Genomic DNA, 16,734 nt, shown 5'->3' on the forward strand with positions numbered 1-16,734 from the left:
GGGCACTTGTCTGGCATCTCCTTGTACATTATTCAGTCAACGTTGCGTTTTGCTGGGGATTTTTTCTACCTAGAAAACCCGCAGAAAACCCTCAGTGCCCCTGTCGGATTTTCACCTTCAGCTGAAATCACCGAAAGGGTTTGAGACAGCTACAGACTTCATTCCCTATGATTCAACATGATGTAAAACCTTAGGTCCCACTCCTGGCAAGGACTCCTTGCTGAAGCATTATTGTAACTATTAATAATTACTAATATCATTGCTTTTAGTACATTACAGATATTCTTTTATATATTCTTTTATATATTCTGCAATATTTGCTCCACTGAACTTTTTTTTTGGTATTTTGTCTCTGTCTCTAGCTTAAGGAAATTTTTTACTGAATGAACTTCTAACCATTAGTTCTTCTCGATTTTCTATAAACTCAATTGAATTCCTTCTTTATTTCAGTTATTTGTATTTTCATTCATTCATTGCAAGATGTTTTACACTGAAAAACTTCCTAAAGTATCTTAAAGATTCACTTTAAAGTCATAAAGAAAAATAACTTAAGACACCATCTTGTGTCCTCAAGAAGCAGTGTCATTTGTTTACAGCTAAGAATCATGACAGCAGCTGCATGGAGTGCAGGATCACACTGATTATTATGCCGTGGTATCATAAGAATGTTTCCTCTATTTGTAGTTGTGGATATATTAGAGCTATCATTCAGAATGAAAATGCCTCCCTGAAAACTCTGATGAGTGAAATAGATACTGACACCTCAAAATTTGATACCTAAAATTGTAAGAGAAACTGTGATAGAAGCAAGTCAGAAAAATAACCCATTTATTATGAAAGAACTTAAAAAGCAAGAAGATAACTCACACCAGGAGCAGCAAAACTGCTAAAGTATGGTCTCCAGTAGATTTGTAACCTTTATCCCAATCTCTCTCCCTGCTGCTTACCTCATTATAATAATTATAGCTCCTTCTGTCTCCCTTTGAAACCTCCACTGGGAGAGAGACAGCATGAGCTGTAGCTTGTTAGCCGCTACATTTGCACTGAATGGCCACAGAGCTATTCTTAAACACATAGTAAGGCAGCTGAGCTCATCTTCAGTGAGACTTCTCCTCTGTTGATTTTCTTGAAACTTCTAGGACCTTAATTCTCTTTGAGATTTCCTTATCTTTCAGACTTAGTTGAAATCACTCTTAAGAGTTCAAAAGTAGTTTGGTGAAGAATAGTAAGCTCAACAGACAGACAGCTTGGCTGCATAAGCCTACTGTCTTTAGGAAACCAAACTTTCTCTTGGATAAAGAGCTTACAGCACTGTTAAACTGGAATGCTTCAGGAATTAAAGTTTTCAAGAACCATTTTTAGTAGTCACTTGTCATGTAGCTATTCTGGTTTTAAGAGTACAGAGATGCATACTGGTCTAAGAAAATTCATTTATTCATATAAGCAGAGCCAGAAAGTACCAGAATCTCAGTATGGATCTTAAAGAAATGGCAATCTTTTGTCTGAATATGGTGGCACAGGATAAAATAAAATGGATCAATACAGAAAATAGAAGTCACAAGTAGAAATGAAGGTTTCTTACCTTCCACCAAGAAGTGAGAGTGATTCAGCTTCTGATTTTTCAACAAGAAGAGCAGAGGACATGCATAAGATGGATGGAATGATGGTAGAGTCAAGCACAATCCATGCCTTTTCTTAAGGAAATGGCATGCATTGCTTCTCTGATGCAGCTTGATATTCATCATTCTTGTAGCCATAATGAACTCCACTTCTGTTGTCAAATTTGTGTCATGTTCTAGAAAGTTCCATTTTAAGTCCTAGTTGTGGCCCAGAAGCAGCCATGGTTGCGCACTGCCTCTAAAAAGTAGTTTACACTGTGTAAGGTTGAGATACGCACCTTGTATCAGCTCCATTCAATTATAGCAGAAATTTCCTTCAAAATTTGGTCAAAGACAGCAGGCAGTGATTTGACAGATCTAAGTAAATGAACAGTTAGGCTCAAACGTAATTCTAGGAGCAGATCACCATATGGACTGAAGACAGTTGTGGAAGTAAGTGTTGAAAGAGATGTAATCAAATACCTACTCGTGAAAGACTGACTGAAGCCAGGAAAGTATATGCCTTTGAAGAATGAGAAGGCATAGAACCTGAGGAGGAGAAGCTGAAACAGCAGGAAAGCATAAAGAGTAGTCTAAAAGATTTTGAATTAGAGTGACATGAAGATGACTGTAGTACCAAGGAGATAAAGATACTAAGTGCAAGTCTGATCATATAGTTTAGTTTATAATTAGTTTATAATTAGTTTATAGCATAGGAGACTGCGTTTTGGACAAAGACCATGACAGAAATGGGGCGAGCATAAATTGTGGGAAATTATTGTTGATATTGTTTTGCTTCAAAAATACTTTATTGGAACCAGGTTTTTACATACATATATACATACACAAATACAAACACATCTATGTAAAGGATAACTCTTAATAGAATAAATATGGTTGTACTGCCTGAAATAAAACTTTGTTAACCTAAATACATGACCTTTACAAGATGTACAGCACATGAACACAAAAGCTACGCTTCTCCCGTGTCTCATCTCACTTCTGTGTCTCATCTCAGCTTCCAGCAGTCTGAAGTTTAAAGATGTTCTGAACCAGAGGTGAGACCCAGATTTTTGTATTCAAAGTCCCAAACAACTTTGGTTCATAAATCTGTCAAATTAAGGTTTTTTCCCTTAGGGTATAAAAATGTCTCTTAGGCAAAAATATCTACAATTTCATGGATAAAGGTGTAAACAATTACTTCATGTGATTAATTTAAATATTTGGGGGTTTATTTAATGCCCTTTGATGTGTTATTAATATAATTAAAAAAATATTTTAAATCTCTTTTCCTTATGTTCTGTTAGTGTTTCCTTTATTATTACACTTGCTATTCTTAGATTCTTGCTGGCTGCACTGGGGGAATTTTTCCATTTTCAATAACTCTTATGACTTTGAGAAAATATACTTCCAATAATATTTTTTATTAATTTTCATAATTACTTTATTTCAGTATAGGGAAAACTCCATTCTGAGAATAAAATTTTCTAGACATGTAAAAGTGTTTACAAAAAAAATATCTAAAACACGTAACATTCTGAAATGTTTAAAATACTCCGTCTTATATCTACAATGTAACTGTAGTAACTTAGAAGTGAGTAGAGCATAATAATATGGAAGGCAAAGAGGTGTTGGGAGTATACTCTCCTGCTTCATGGAATTCTTAGCTATGATGGAGAGGAAGAATATTAAAAAAAACCCAAACCAAAACAAAACAGTAGCTTCTTAAGGGATGCCCAAGAGACAGTTGCAGCTATAAAAGCAGAAGGAGGGCAGAATTTGAGAGTCATTTGCTTTGAAAAAGAAATTTAAGCATTGTGAACAGAAGGGGTCAATCAAGGCTATGGTGATTGTAAAGCACCAAATCTAACCCAAACACTTCACCTCAGTTCCAGCAAATTCCAGGAAAAAAGCACAAGTATGGAACAATGAAGAATAGACATAAAGCAATAATTTCTGTGTTATGACTGACCTCTCTAAACTCAGTAACAGAACTTCCTTTTACTTCATGACAATATCCTAAGCTCTACAAGGGATGAATTGACCCCTTTCACAGATAAATCAAGGCAAAATTGGGATGCACTCATTATTTCTTCTTCTGAAATACCCAGTAGTCTACACAAGAGGAAAAAATAATATTACCAAAGGGTTTTTATATTTAATTTTCAAAAGTATAGTCTAACATGAGAACAAAGGCCCAAATCATGTATTTTCTACATTTCTACTCTGTGTATACCTCTCATTTTTCTGGCAATGACAGGTTGACCCTTGGAGCCTTACAGACTAGAATACCAAGAATGGATATCTATATACTGTAGTTCAGTATCATGAAGAACATATCAGAACTGTGATTTAGCTAACTTTTAAATAGCTCACTCCCCAGCAGACCTGCTATGCCACTTTGCAGAAATAAGCATGAGCAGTTATGACAATGAAACTCTTGCTTTACCTGCTGCTGAGAAAAAGACTATTGTTAAGCAAGAGACTGCATCATAAGGCAGCATATATCCGTGTTCTGTTTACAAGGTACAAGTGCAAGGTGCATATCATTCACTGTGAGACCAGCTGCACCACTTCCAAACTAAAAGAAACCTGAAAATGGCACCATCAGCATATAAGAAATACAGACCCTTAGCACAGATGTTGTGTATGTAGCTGAAAGCAGGCTCAACCAGGTGGCAAAATTGTGAGCAAATGAACTTTTTACACCACCTACAACATTGTATTTTTTGCAAGAAAGATGTTGGTAAAAAATTCTGAATTGTTGTAACTTCTCTTTTAATAAGCTTAAGTCTCATGTCCTCTGAACAATGTTAAAGTTATTCTAGGCATGTGATTTCTGTATAAATGGCCATCTATAATACAAAAATCACTCAAACAGACTCAATCTCACACACCTAATACACAACTTTCTCCCTCTGCTAAGTAGTGGCTCTTTTTCCTTTTTTTTTTTGTCTGAGATATTCCAGGTCTCTCTCCAAGAAGTGAGAAACACAACTTAAAACAGATTGAAACATTTGAAGTGCTCTAGAAGTGCTAATTGCCCTAAAATATAGAAAACTATTAAAAGAACAACAAAAAAGTAAACTAATAGTCCTCCAATAAGCCAGTAATGAAAGTGATGACTCTCATTCCAACAAAAAAGAGGTCTAAAATATTTTCAGTGTTATTTTAAATCCTTTTCTTTCTGTTTTTCCTAAATTTTTTTGAACACACATGCATACAAAAAATTACAGTATTTTCAGAGTGCACTAATACAATTGTTCATTGCATTTGTATAAGTCAAAGCATAACAGTATCTTTTTTTAATCAACACAATCTCTTCATACACAATAAGCTTTCAAAATCTTAAGTTATACAAAGTAATTTCATGGGTATCATGTAACACAGGAATTCTAGAGACTTTCCACATCTCTCTATGAAGAGAACAAAATGTATAAACTCATTGGATTATGAATTCTAGTATCCTATCTCTTTGCAAAAGGAGCACTCTGAAGCACCTTTAACTGCAAATCCAGGTTACAGCTCTCTCTTGTTCTTCAATTCCACACCATTTTGACTGTAGCCACACACACTTCATGTTTATATTTACAAAGTCATCTAAACCAGAATAGAAATGATCGTGCTCCTCACTTTTTGAGCTGCTCTACAACAGGCAAGAAGTTTTCATTGAGCAACAAGCAAGCTGGAGTACATCCAACCCACCACGCAGCTTTATGAGGCTTTCTAGTTTATACCCCACAAGCTATATAAATTGCACCCTTGACAGAGCTTTTCAAGCCAAATGCAATCAGCATATCTTTCTTCTTGATGATTCCTGGTGAGTGTAATGTGTATGAACAGCACTGAGGCCCCTATCCAATCTTAGCAAGTTTGCTTCACTTGTTAACGAGGTATTTAAATCCTATGATACAGTTCACTAGAGTTTTGTCATTGATACCTTACTATGGATCTGGCACTCAGTCAAATGCTTTTACAAGGTTCTTACACTATTACCTGGTCCTGTCCCAAACATATTTCAGAGTGCGTGTTGACAAGCAGAGAGGAAGAGAAGTTCCTATGTAATGCTATGTAATACCTTTGATGAACACTGTACACACATCACTTGACAGGTCTTTAGATGATTTCATACTCAGTGCTACATATAAATTAAATATTTGCCATGAGTTCTCACCATTTAGAGGGTGTCGTTAATTGTTAATGAAATGAGCTTCCATTCCCCCACTGTCATTGGTTTCTCAGCAAAATACAATGTTACTAACATTCTTTGCATGGCATTCATGTTCAGACATCAAATGTCTCTGGGAAGAGAAAGTGTCACATTTAAAGATCAGACTAATAAGTACTGGGAACAATTTAATTGCAAATGTTGTCAGATACAATAGTTTTTAAACTACCAGTTTATGGTTTTAAAAATGCAGCAAGATACATATCCCACTGTTCCATTTTGGCTCCGACACTGTATAAGCAAGGTCATTTCAGGTGATCTATATATAAAGATCTTAGTCTCTTGAATACTATGCTAGAAAAAAAAACCATATAATTGGCTGCTACAGGGAGAGGATCCAGCTCATTATTTGAATTACACATCCATCTGTTTCAGTCAGGATGGTTTATAAAGAGGTTGCAAAAGTTAGTTGAAATTGTCAAATAGCACATAAGATAATTCTAAGCTATAGAGGATATTTAATATGTTCTTTCTTTTGTGAATCAGCATTTTTTAAAGGAAAAAAAAAAGTTTATCCTGTAATGCAGGGATTTTAGGAAGCTTTTACCATCCTCCATTTGGCCTTGAACTACCCTTTATGCTGACCCTGGATGTTATGCTTTGCTTGTCCCTTTACTTTCTGATTTATTTATGGTATTTAGTTTAGCCTCTTGTTATTTCTCAGTTTTAAACAATAAACCAGAAATAGTAAATCATAAATAATACAACAAATATATTAAAAATCTTTCCTTCCTCTAAAATGTTATGAAAAGAGAGAAAGAAAACATTTCTCTCTATAGACTCTTGTATTTCATCAGCATTCAGTTTCTTCATGTTTTGGCTACTAATATTAAGCAGATTTTGACTATGTGATTTTACACAATCTGTTAATGTGGCTCAAATGTAGAAACATCCATTTTCTATCTTCTTCTCCTTGATCTTTGTATTAGTTGGTCTAAAGCTGAGGTCCCCAGCATACCAGCTGCTGAGGTGTTCCTTGCCTCTGATCTTTCACTAAATCACAATTCCAGTTTGATTTTCATGACATGGAGTTTCTTAATTTCTCAAAAAGTATCATTATCAGCAATTTACTTTCTGCTTTATTTAATATTATATCCTATTTCAAACCTCTGGAAGCCATTGACTTCCTTAAGCTCTGGATCTCTATAAACAGCTTGCCATGGGGTTTTTAGTCCATATGATAAATTCAGAATGCAGACAGAATACATATTGCTTTGAAAACTTAAATTATCCACGTGATCTGGAAGGGTGTCTCAACTTCTACACAGTTCTGCACAGAAATATATACATCCAAAATGTTTAAAGTTATTAAAACTTTCAATGTTTTGAATATCTGACTGCTCTACACTGAAAAGGAAAACTCCTTTCACAGAAAATAATTTCTCCAGTTCTCAGTGTACTTCCTGTTTTCTTTTGATCAGAGGAATGTCTTCAATATATGCTTTTTTCTTCTCCCATAGACAGAAAAACTGGAATAAAAGGCAGTCAGGTAATTATTTTCATCTGAGCTTTTAGGATTACAGGAGAAAGGCTGATAAACCCAGAGAATTATAGAATCATAGAATGGTCTGGGTTGGAAGGGACCCCAAGGATCATAGAGCTCCAACCCCCCTGCCACAGGCAGGGACACCAACCTCCAGGCCTGGATCTACACAAGGTTGCCCAGGGCCCCATCCAACCTGGCCTTGAACATTGCGAGGGACGGGGCAGACACTACTTCTCTGGGCAGCCTGTTCCAGCACCTCACCACTCTTTCTGTAAAAAACTTCCCCCTAATATCTAATCTAAACCTTCCCTCCTTTAGCTTTAGTCCATTCCCCCTTGTCCTGCCATTATCTGCTCTTTTAAAAAGTTGAATCCCCTCCTGCTTATAAGCTCCCATAAGCTCCCTTCAGGTACTGGAAGGCTGCAATGAGGTCCCACCACAGCCTTCTCTTCTCCAGGCTGAACAAGCCCAGCTCCCTCAGCCTCTCTTTGTAGGGCAGGTGCTCCAGCTCTCTAATCATCCTTGTGGCCCTCCTCTGAACCCTCTCCAACAGTTCCACGTCCTTCTTGTATTGGGGGCCCCAGATCTGGACACAGTACTCCAGATGGGGCCTCAGGAGGGCAGAGTAGAGAGGGACAATCACCTCCCTGTCCCTGCTGGCCACCCCTCTTCTAATGGAGGCCAGGATACCATTGGCCTTCTGAGCTGCAAGAGCACACTGCTGGCTCATGTTAAGTTTCTCATCTACTACAATCCCCAAGTCCTTCTCAGCAGGGCTACTCTCAAGAAGCTCTTCTCCCAGTCTGTATCTGTGTCTGGGATTCTTCCGGCCCAAGTGCAACACCTTACACTTGGCAGTGTTGAACCTCATTAGGTTCCCCTGGGCCCATCTTTCCAGCCTGTCAAGATCCCTCTGGATGGCTTCCTTTCCTTCTATTGTGTCAACTACACCACTCAGCTTGGTGTCATCCGCAAACTTGCTGAGGGTGCACTCAATTCCATCATCGATGTCATTGATAAAGATGTTAAAGAGCACCAGTCCCAAAACAGACCCCTGGGGGACACCGCTTGTCACCAGCCTGCACCTGGACATAGACCCATTGGCCACCACCCTTTGGCTATGGTCTGTTAGCCAGTTTCTTACCCCCTGGATGGTCCACCCATCAAATCCACATCTCTCCAATTTAGAGATAAGGATGTGGTGGGGGACTGTGTCAAAGGCCTTGCACAAGTCCAGGCAGATGACATCGGTCGCCTTCCCTTTATCTACCGATGCTGTCATTCCATCATAGAAGGTCTAGAAACTTTCTGTGTCTCCAATTCAAAAAGAGCTGTTTAATTGATAACGTCATTCTTCATATGTGAGACTGTTAATTACAAAGTGTTATTCCAGTTCTGCTTCCACTATAACCTTTTTGATAATTTTTGTTTGTTTAGTTAGAGTATGATTCTTGTAGAAGAATAAATTCTCCAGTCCGACTCAATGGAAAGGATCTCTTAAAAGAGGTTGAGAGTGTAATAAGGACCACTAAACTCATACCTCTGCACTTAGCCTTGCAATTTTCATTACAAAGAAGAAGAATTTTCCCAGGCTTACTTTAGTGTACTGTATTTGGGGATATTTTTGTGTCTTTTTGATAATGTATGAGGTGGGAATTTCCCAGTAAATATGCACTTGTGTCATCAAATATTAACAATTCACAGACGCACCAGTTTATTTCTGTCCAGAAGAATAGAACAAGATAACAGTTAAGAATTTCTTTTTTTTTTTTTTAACCACAAGAGATGTGGAAATCCTAACCTACCAAACATGTATGTCATAGATTCATTCTTCAGCCTACTATGAGCACATTAGCTCAATAGTTAAGTGCAACATCCTTGCTATTTACACGGAGATTAAGTGGAAGGAAAGAGATTCCATTGTCCTCAAAAACTAGGCCAGAATTTATCTTTTTTCCCCACTGCATTTCATCTTTTCAAACATCCTCATGTAGACAAGTTGAAAATAACGAGTCTTTTATGATACCACTCTCATAGTATTTTTTTGTCCAGATAATAATAAAACACAGATGTTATGAATTCCAGACTATGTTCCTCCCCAAAGAGACATTTTCCCATGTGGATATTTTTCAGCTGAGGTTGCCCTCTTCAATTGCCCTCCTTCAATCACTTGTGGTCATCGGACCAGGTTCTGTTACATACCCTCAAGGTCACAAGTCTCCATGGTTCAGAGGGAACATGACAACTTGCAAAGTCAAATGAGGTTAGTACATTTCATGCTCTTCAAATGGGAGTGGAAACAGAGGTGCATTTGAGAGGTGTAAGGCACTAGCACTTCACTCTGGCAGGGCTCAGAATATTGCTTCTGAGGGTCCAATTTATATCATCTCAAAAAGGCAGCTCGCTTGACTAGGCAAGCAGCAATCCCTTCCTGAGACAGGAGGAAGATAACAGAGTAAGAGTCAGACTGCCTCTCTGTTTCCCACTGGGCTTTTACTGCCTGTCAAGAAAGCAAAGTAACTCAGTCTACTGACCTGTCCATGCCCTCATCCACCCTTCCCTCTTTTTGTTAATTATTTACATAACTTGCTTGAATAAGCAATGTTTTAAAATAGAGCCTTTAAAATGGCTCACAGAGAACTAACGTACATGATTCAGCAAGCCAGCATTCTGGCCCGCAAGTCCACCTGCCCCCATGAAACAGCAAGGTTAGACCAACCATAAACTTTTTCTGAGCAGAATGGCAGGTTTCCAGATTGACAGTGTGCTGCAGCTGACAATGCCTATTCTCCCAGCTGTGGTGAAGGACAGAAAATGCTCATGTCACTCCCTCTGCTTTTACATTACACTGAAACCAGACTAGAATTTAAATAGCTGCACTCAGCAGAACCAGGCTTCAGTCTGAACAGCCTTGATTTTCACCATAAAAATGTCAAGACTGTTATGGACTATTCTGCAGACTGGATTTGGGAGAATGTAGAAAGATTGTTCACATTGTGAATTTCTGCTATCCAATTTTACCTATAAATATAAAGGAAAAGGAAAGACTTCTGCTTCATTTAGAGTCTGAATCAGGGCAATGTTTCTGAATGCAACATTTTTCCCCATACTCATTGGGTTCTGTACTATTGTGATTCATTTGAGAATGATACATCATTTATTTATTGTAAATGTTCGATGGTCATTCTTAGAAACACAAATATTTCTATAATATCTGGAACAGGTGCCATCAACAAAACTGCTCAAGAAGTGTCAGTCCCCAGGAATACAAGGAAGAGGGAAAAACTTCTGCAATACAACTTTTACAAGTTTCATTATTGGGTATTCAGGAACTTTAAACCAAGCACTCGGTATCCTGTGGAATTGACCAGTCTGGTATAAAGATTCATGGCACTCTAAAAGTCCCAAATGATTCAAACACAACTCTATGTATACACATGGTTCCATAAGATTACTGAGTTACTGATACATACAGACTTATGCAGATCCAGTGTTGGGCTGGAACAATAATGTTGTATATGTCAGCCCTACTGAAAAGAAAAAGATACTGTAGGTTGTTGTTGGATTTCTTCTCTGACAGGCTCCCTTAGGAGATAGTACAAAAATATTTATTATTTATATACAAGCCAGCATGTCAACACATTTTTAGATAACATTCAGTGTACTTTTTTCTGTCTAGCAATGGAAACTACAGAATAAATTATATATGACATTTGTAGCTATTCTAAGAAAGTTGGTATTGCACAGCCAGCATTCTAAAAATTAGATATAAGATGCTGCATGGAAATAATTTTTCTTGGTATGCTGCTGAAGGTCCTAGCTAGTTCATGCTACTATCCATATAAAATTCACATGAAATCTGCTCGACATACCCTCCTGTAATCTGATAATATCTGTCCACTTTCTGCATTTTCAGATGTCCTGAGGTGGTATGCCAGATGTTAGGAAGGTTGTATTTTACTTCAAAACCCACAGGTATAAAGCAAACACATTTTGCTATGCAAACCATCTGGTACCTGCTTTTTTTTTTTTTTTTTTTTTAGCAGAGAACAGAGTGTGTTTAATCATTAAATCCCATCCTGCAGTACTTAAATTAATTCATACAGATATATGCATTTTTCTCCCTGTGGATTTCCTATCAAAATAATCTGGTTACTGTATGTGACAGCACATGACGTCACTGGACCAAATTCTACTGTAAGATATATACACACATAAGCAACAGAAAGTCAATAGGTTTCTACAAGTGTAAATGTTCACAGGATAATAGATATGAATGATAGCTGCATTTAATATAAGAGGTTTTTTACATACATGGCAGAGCACTGTCTTCTATTTTTCAATTTTATCCTCAGATGATTTGATTAGCAAATCAGAATTAACACATTAATGTCAAGGATATGCATCAATTATCTTCACCTTATTTGTCCTGCAATACAGGTATTCTCTCACACTAGTCAAAATTCAAACAAATTAAACTCTTACCTTGAGCTCTGGACAGTTTCAATGAACAAAGGTTTTTCCAGAGAACAAATTATTGTTAGAACTGTCACTTCACAACCTGCTTTGCCCATCTTTTTTTGTCTCTGTTCTCTTTTATTGCAATATATGATAGATAAAAGGTTATGTAAGCAGCTTAGATTTTTGTCAAACAGGTTATAAAGAACATTTCTAGAAGTTTCTTGGTAAAGAAGATGATTGTCTCCAATTAGCTCAAGAGGTAAGTTTTCCACAGTTTTTTTTTTTTTTCCTGGGTTGGCCATAGATGCCCATTTCATTGAGCTGTTAATGTTTGTGAATTAGTTTGCAGCTTTCATAAAATTATAGCTTCATAGCATCCCATGGCTATTTTCTAAGCAAGACACCTTATTTGAAAGTTCTGTGATGTTCTAATACCATTCACATTTCTTTCACAAGCAGACACAGTTAATTGTCAAAAAAAAACCCTCAAATAAAACCAGAGAAGCTAGACAGTGTAAAGACCAGGAATTGAACAGCAGTATGAAATGCCATGTACGACATGCAGACAGATGACAACAGAGGTAAGAGTAACATTTTACACAAGTAAGGGTGATTACACAGACTAAATAGAGTTGTTACGGTTAGCAAATATTACAAGATATTCTGTCAGGATAAGAGTCTGCTATGAATATTCACACTTGTGTCACACAGACAAGCCAGAAACATTTGCTTCACAGGTATGGTGTGGAAATGCAGCAACAGGAATGCTATAGCTGTGTTTGTATGTGATATCCAGTAAATAATCAAGAAAGTGACAAAAAGTGGCAGTTATTCAACAGTGTCTTTGCTGTTTCAAGCCATAGAGGCAAAGCTGGTCATTGAAATTAACCTTGCACCAGGGCACCATTCAACAATACCTTTCAATTAAGCTGAAGAATAAATACAAAGAGATCAGGTACAATGTTTTCACTTTCTAAATGCGAATTGATTAAGGAAACTGGTTACTAGAATGACCTAGGCTGAAGAGAATTTTTTAGAAGTGGAAGAAATCTTAGATTTCTTTCAAACAGATGCACAAAAAGTACCAGGAATTTGCATCCCAAGCAAACAAAAAAAAATTCAGTACCAGTTCATATGCACATCCATTCTTTATGGAAGTAAAAACATCAAGTTCAATATTAGAATCCGTTCTTCACTAAGATCAAAACTGTATTTGGTGGTTGGAAAAACTAGACCTGCAAAGCTGGTAAATGGTAATCCACTCAAGTTTGCAGAGGTTGCAAGGCTGCAATTAGATGCATATCTCACTTTTCCCCCTGATATCAGGTGTCACAGCACTACATATGGAGAATATTTTTGGAATCCCCAGTTCTTTCACTTTCAAGACTTTTGCATAATGAGATTCACTTCTATTAATTTGTTTTTGCTCAGGGGAACTGATGAATTACACGTTACTGTCTTGTAAGCATCCTCAGGTTTTATTTAAAGGATTAGAGCCAATTAATGAACTGGAATTCTAAATGTTATCTTGTCCAAGGTTTTAGATTGACCTTTCAGACTCACAAACTGGCATACTTCTCAGTTCTTGTCCATAAATTGTAGCTTCTTCAATGGCACCAAAGACCATAGGAAGTTTCATAGATTTCATCATGCAGGAAGACCATAAAAAAGGTTACATGTTTTTCAGGAATCTAACATCTCCCTCACCAGTCAAGATTTTCTGCTAATCTCCTGCATGTGGATAGCAGGACTTCTAGCTGGATGTCAGGCTTTGGGCTGACTGCAGACCAGAGAGGAGCTGACAGTACTGGATGATGGCTAATCCTCCACAAGAACTACCACCAGTGTCTTTCCCTTGCCTTTTGTACAGGCTTAATTCACTCTTAGACGTTGTTTTATTTTTTCCAGGGTGTCTGTAGAGTCATAAACACCTCTCTAGGCAAAAAGGATGGAGCACAAAGGTGAAAGAACTGCCACTATTTTGTTTTCAGTTTAGTACTTCTTCTGGAGCACTTTAGGACATGAGGGTGGGAGAAGTATGTATGGAATCCATTTAATTACAGCTCTTAAATTGGATAAACTAGTTCAGAGCAAGTTTTTAATGCAAGAGTTTAACTTGATAAACATGATGTATCCTTTTGGACCAAAATCTCTTTCAGACAGCTTTCAGACGCTCAGAAATGCCAAGGGTAGTGTTTTGGTCATTGTGTTTTGTTCCAGGGTTGTCAGATAGGAGGAGACTTTGAATTACATCAATGTGATTTAGTAGTGTAGCTCACCCACTGTTAAAAGCAAAACACTAGAAATGTTTAAGTGAGATACTGACCTTCTAAGTAACTACCATAGGTTTTCCTGTAAGGTTTATTCTAGACTCTGCCGATGATTTTACTGATGTGTTATCTTTGTCTTTTCTTTTTCCCAATTGGTTATCCAGACTGCTACTTGTACATAAGCTATCAAAGGATAGTCCTTGGAAAAAAAAAAAAAAAACGTTTAGAAAACACAACACTATATCAGCTACTAGAAAGAAAATTAACTCCGTGTCTGCTGAAACCAGGGCAAGGAGCATCAAAACTCAAAAGGTCCATGGAAAGCTCACAGATCACAGAGGAAGCACTCCCTTAATTGCTTCAGTGGAGTATAATGAAACCGAGTTCATTTTAACTGAGGCAGTTGAGCCTCAGGAGGATGGCACTCAGCATTAACAGCATGGTTGGAGTTCCCTGATGCCACACTCATAACAGTGTCTGAGCATACCTGTATGACTGTAGCATGGAAATACTCCTCACAGTGAGCAAGTGACAGCAAGGGGTAGGAGGAGATGGCTTACAGAGGTACATATGTTTCCTCAGTCAGGTCAGTGGAGTAACTGAAAATAAGTCCTAAATTCAGCAGAAGTGGTTGCAAAATATAACCCTTAAATAAAGGTGACCTCAAGAGATCATCAGGACCAAACCCCCAGAACAAGATGTTCTGCTGTGCCATGAGGCTGAGACACTCACTTTCTTAACATGTGTTTCTGTCATTAGCTTTTAGAGTCACCCAAGTGAAGTCAGAGGTACCCCATGGTTAAGCAGCTATCAAAGAGCACTCCAGGTGGAAGGGAAGGACTAAGATGTTTGTGCAACAAAAGGGGTCTTTCATAATGTTTCCTTTTGTAAGGATTGGAAGGGCAACTTAAACACAGAGGGAGTCAGTACAACCACAGATCTTCACAGTATATACAAACACTCTGACATATACCTGAGTATAATGAGGAACTAGCAAACTGACCAAAAATATGACTGGAATAAAAAAGACAGCTATCATATTAATTTTGAAGTGTCATGCAGTTCATATTTACATAAAGCTGTAACAATTGCACTGCAGAATAAATTCAATCTTAACTACATTTTATGACATTGTTTAGTTGTAAAAAACAGTGCCAGACTTGGTTCTCACTTGACATGGTGAAAATGTGAGTCTGCTCTGAGTCTACAAATTTCCATGGAGTTTTTCCCTCTGTACATGGGTGAAAGGTGTCCAGATGATGATAGACACCTTGTACTATAAACATTTCCGCACATTCTTTTTCATTCAAGTGTTTGTGTCCTCCTAGTTGTTTCCATGCATGCTGCATGCACAGCACTGTCTGTGCAAGAGGGTAGGCAGCCAAGCTGCTGTCTGTTTCACAGTAAACTCAGATCTGCCATCTGTAATAAAACAATGAAAAATGATTCGAGTAGACGATTGCTGGGATTCTAACAGAGCATTTATGAAAGGCTTTTTATATGCTCTCAAAGACTGTTTTCTGTGCCTGACAACAGCCGTCGAGCTGAAGAAGAAGAACCGAGTTACAAGAGTAAGAGCTGAGATACATTCTATGATTTGAACTAACCAGATTAATAAATTGCATGAAACCAGAACAAAAGCAACAAGACAGGCCTATCCGTCCCTTCTTGTTTTCATGGTTTTAAGATGGTGTAAATCAGAGATGGTAAAAATTTTCCTTATTTTAAGCTTTTGTTATGTGCTATCAATAAGACAGTCATCAATAAGAATAAATGAATAGAAACTACACTATAGATAAAAGGGTTGGTTCGGGGGTTTTTTCTCAAGATGAAAAACCCCTAGATGCAAATGACCTTAAATGTTCTGAAATCCTCCTGCCTTTACAGAAGCCAAGGCACTCATCCTGTTGATTTGGCTACAGTGCTTAATGTCTCAATCCAGGAAAGTAATTTAGCACATACCATTGAAGGACAGAAGCTGCTTTGCAGCCTGAGAATTAGATCTAAGGGTGCTGACAGGTATTGCAGAAGAACCAGCTGAGATGGTTTGAGAAGTCACCAGCCCCAGTTCTCAGTTCCTCTTCTGTGCAGGAGACTTGCCAGAACTGAATTCCATAACAAATGTGAAGCCAACTTTCACTCAAGTTACTGTGAAATACTTTCACTTAATTGAGGAAAGATATGACAAGAAGCAATTGAGCACTTTACAAAATAAGCAAAATTAATGTCTGTATTTGCACTGCTCAGTTTCTTCCTTACAAATCTTAACATGCTAGTTAAAACTCCTTCTTCAGCAGTTTCAAATCACTTGTAGGATCTCACACAGATATAGCCGAGGCAATTTTAAAAGATTTTTCTATCATTAATTTTTGCTATAAGTTCTATTAGAAGAGTGCTTAAGTTTCTAAAAGCCACATCTATATCTGATAAAAGATTTCTGTGTGGTTAAAGCTCATCTACGCAGCCACAGAGGATGAAGAGAAAATACCAGATAAGGAGGGAGTCTAAATAATAGCCTGCCCAGTTTCTGTCCCACCTATCACAGGAACCACTAGTCCACAAAAAGCCCACCTCTACAAGTCCAGGAGACAAAGGGACCATTCAGGCATGGTTGGCATACTTATTTGGCCAGGCCATACACATCAACAGATCAGTCTCTTCTATCTTTCTTTAATTCTTCTCTCTTTCCTA

This window comes from Gallinula chloropus (assembly GCF_964237585.1).
Source record: "Gallinula chloropus genome assembly, chromosome: 4".
Lineage (NCBI taxonomy): Eukaryota > Metazoa > Chordata > Aves > Gruiformes > Rallidae > Gallinula > Gallinula chloropus.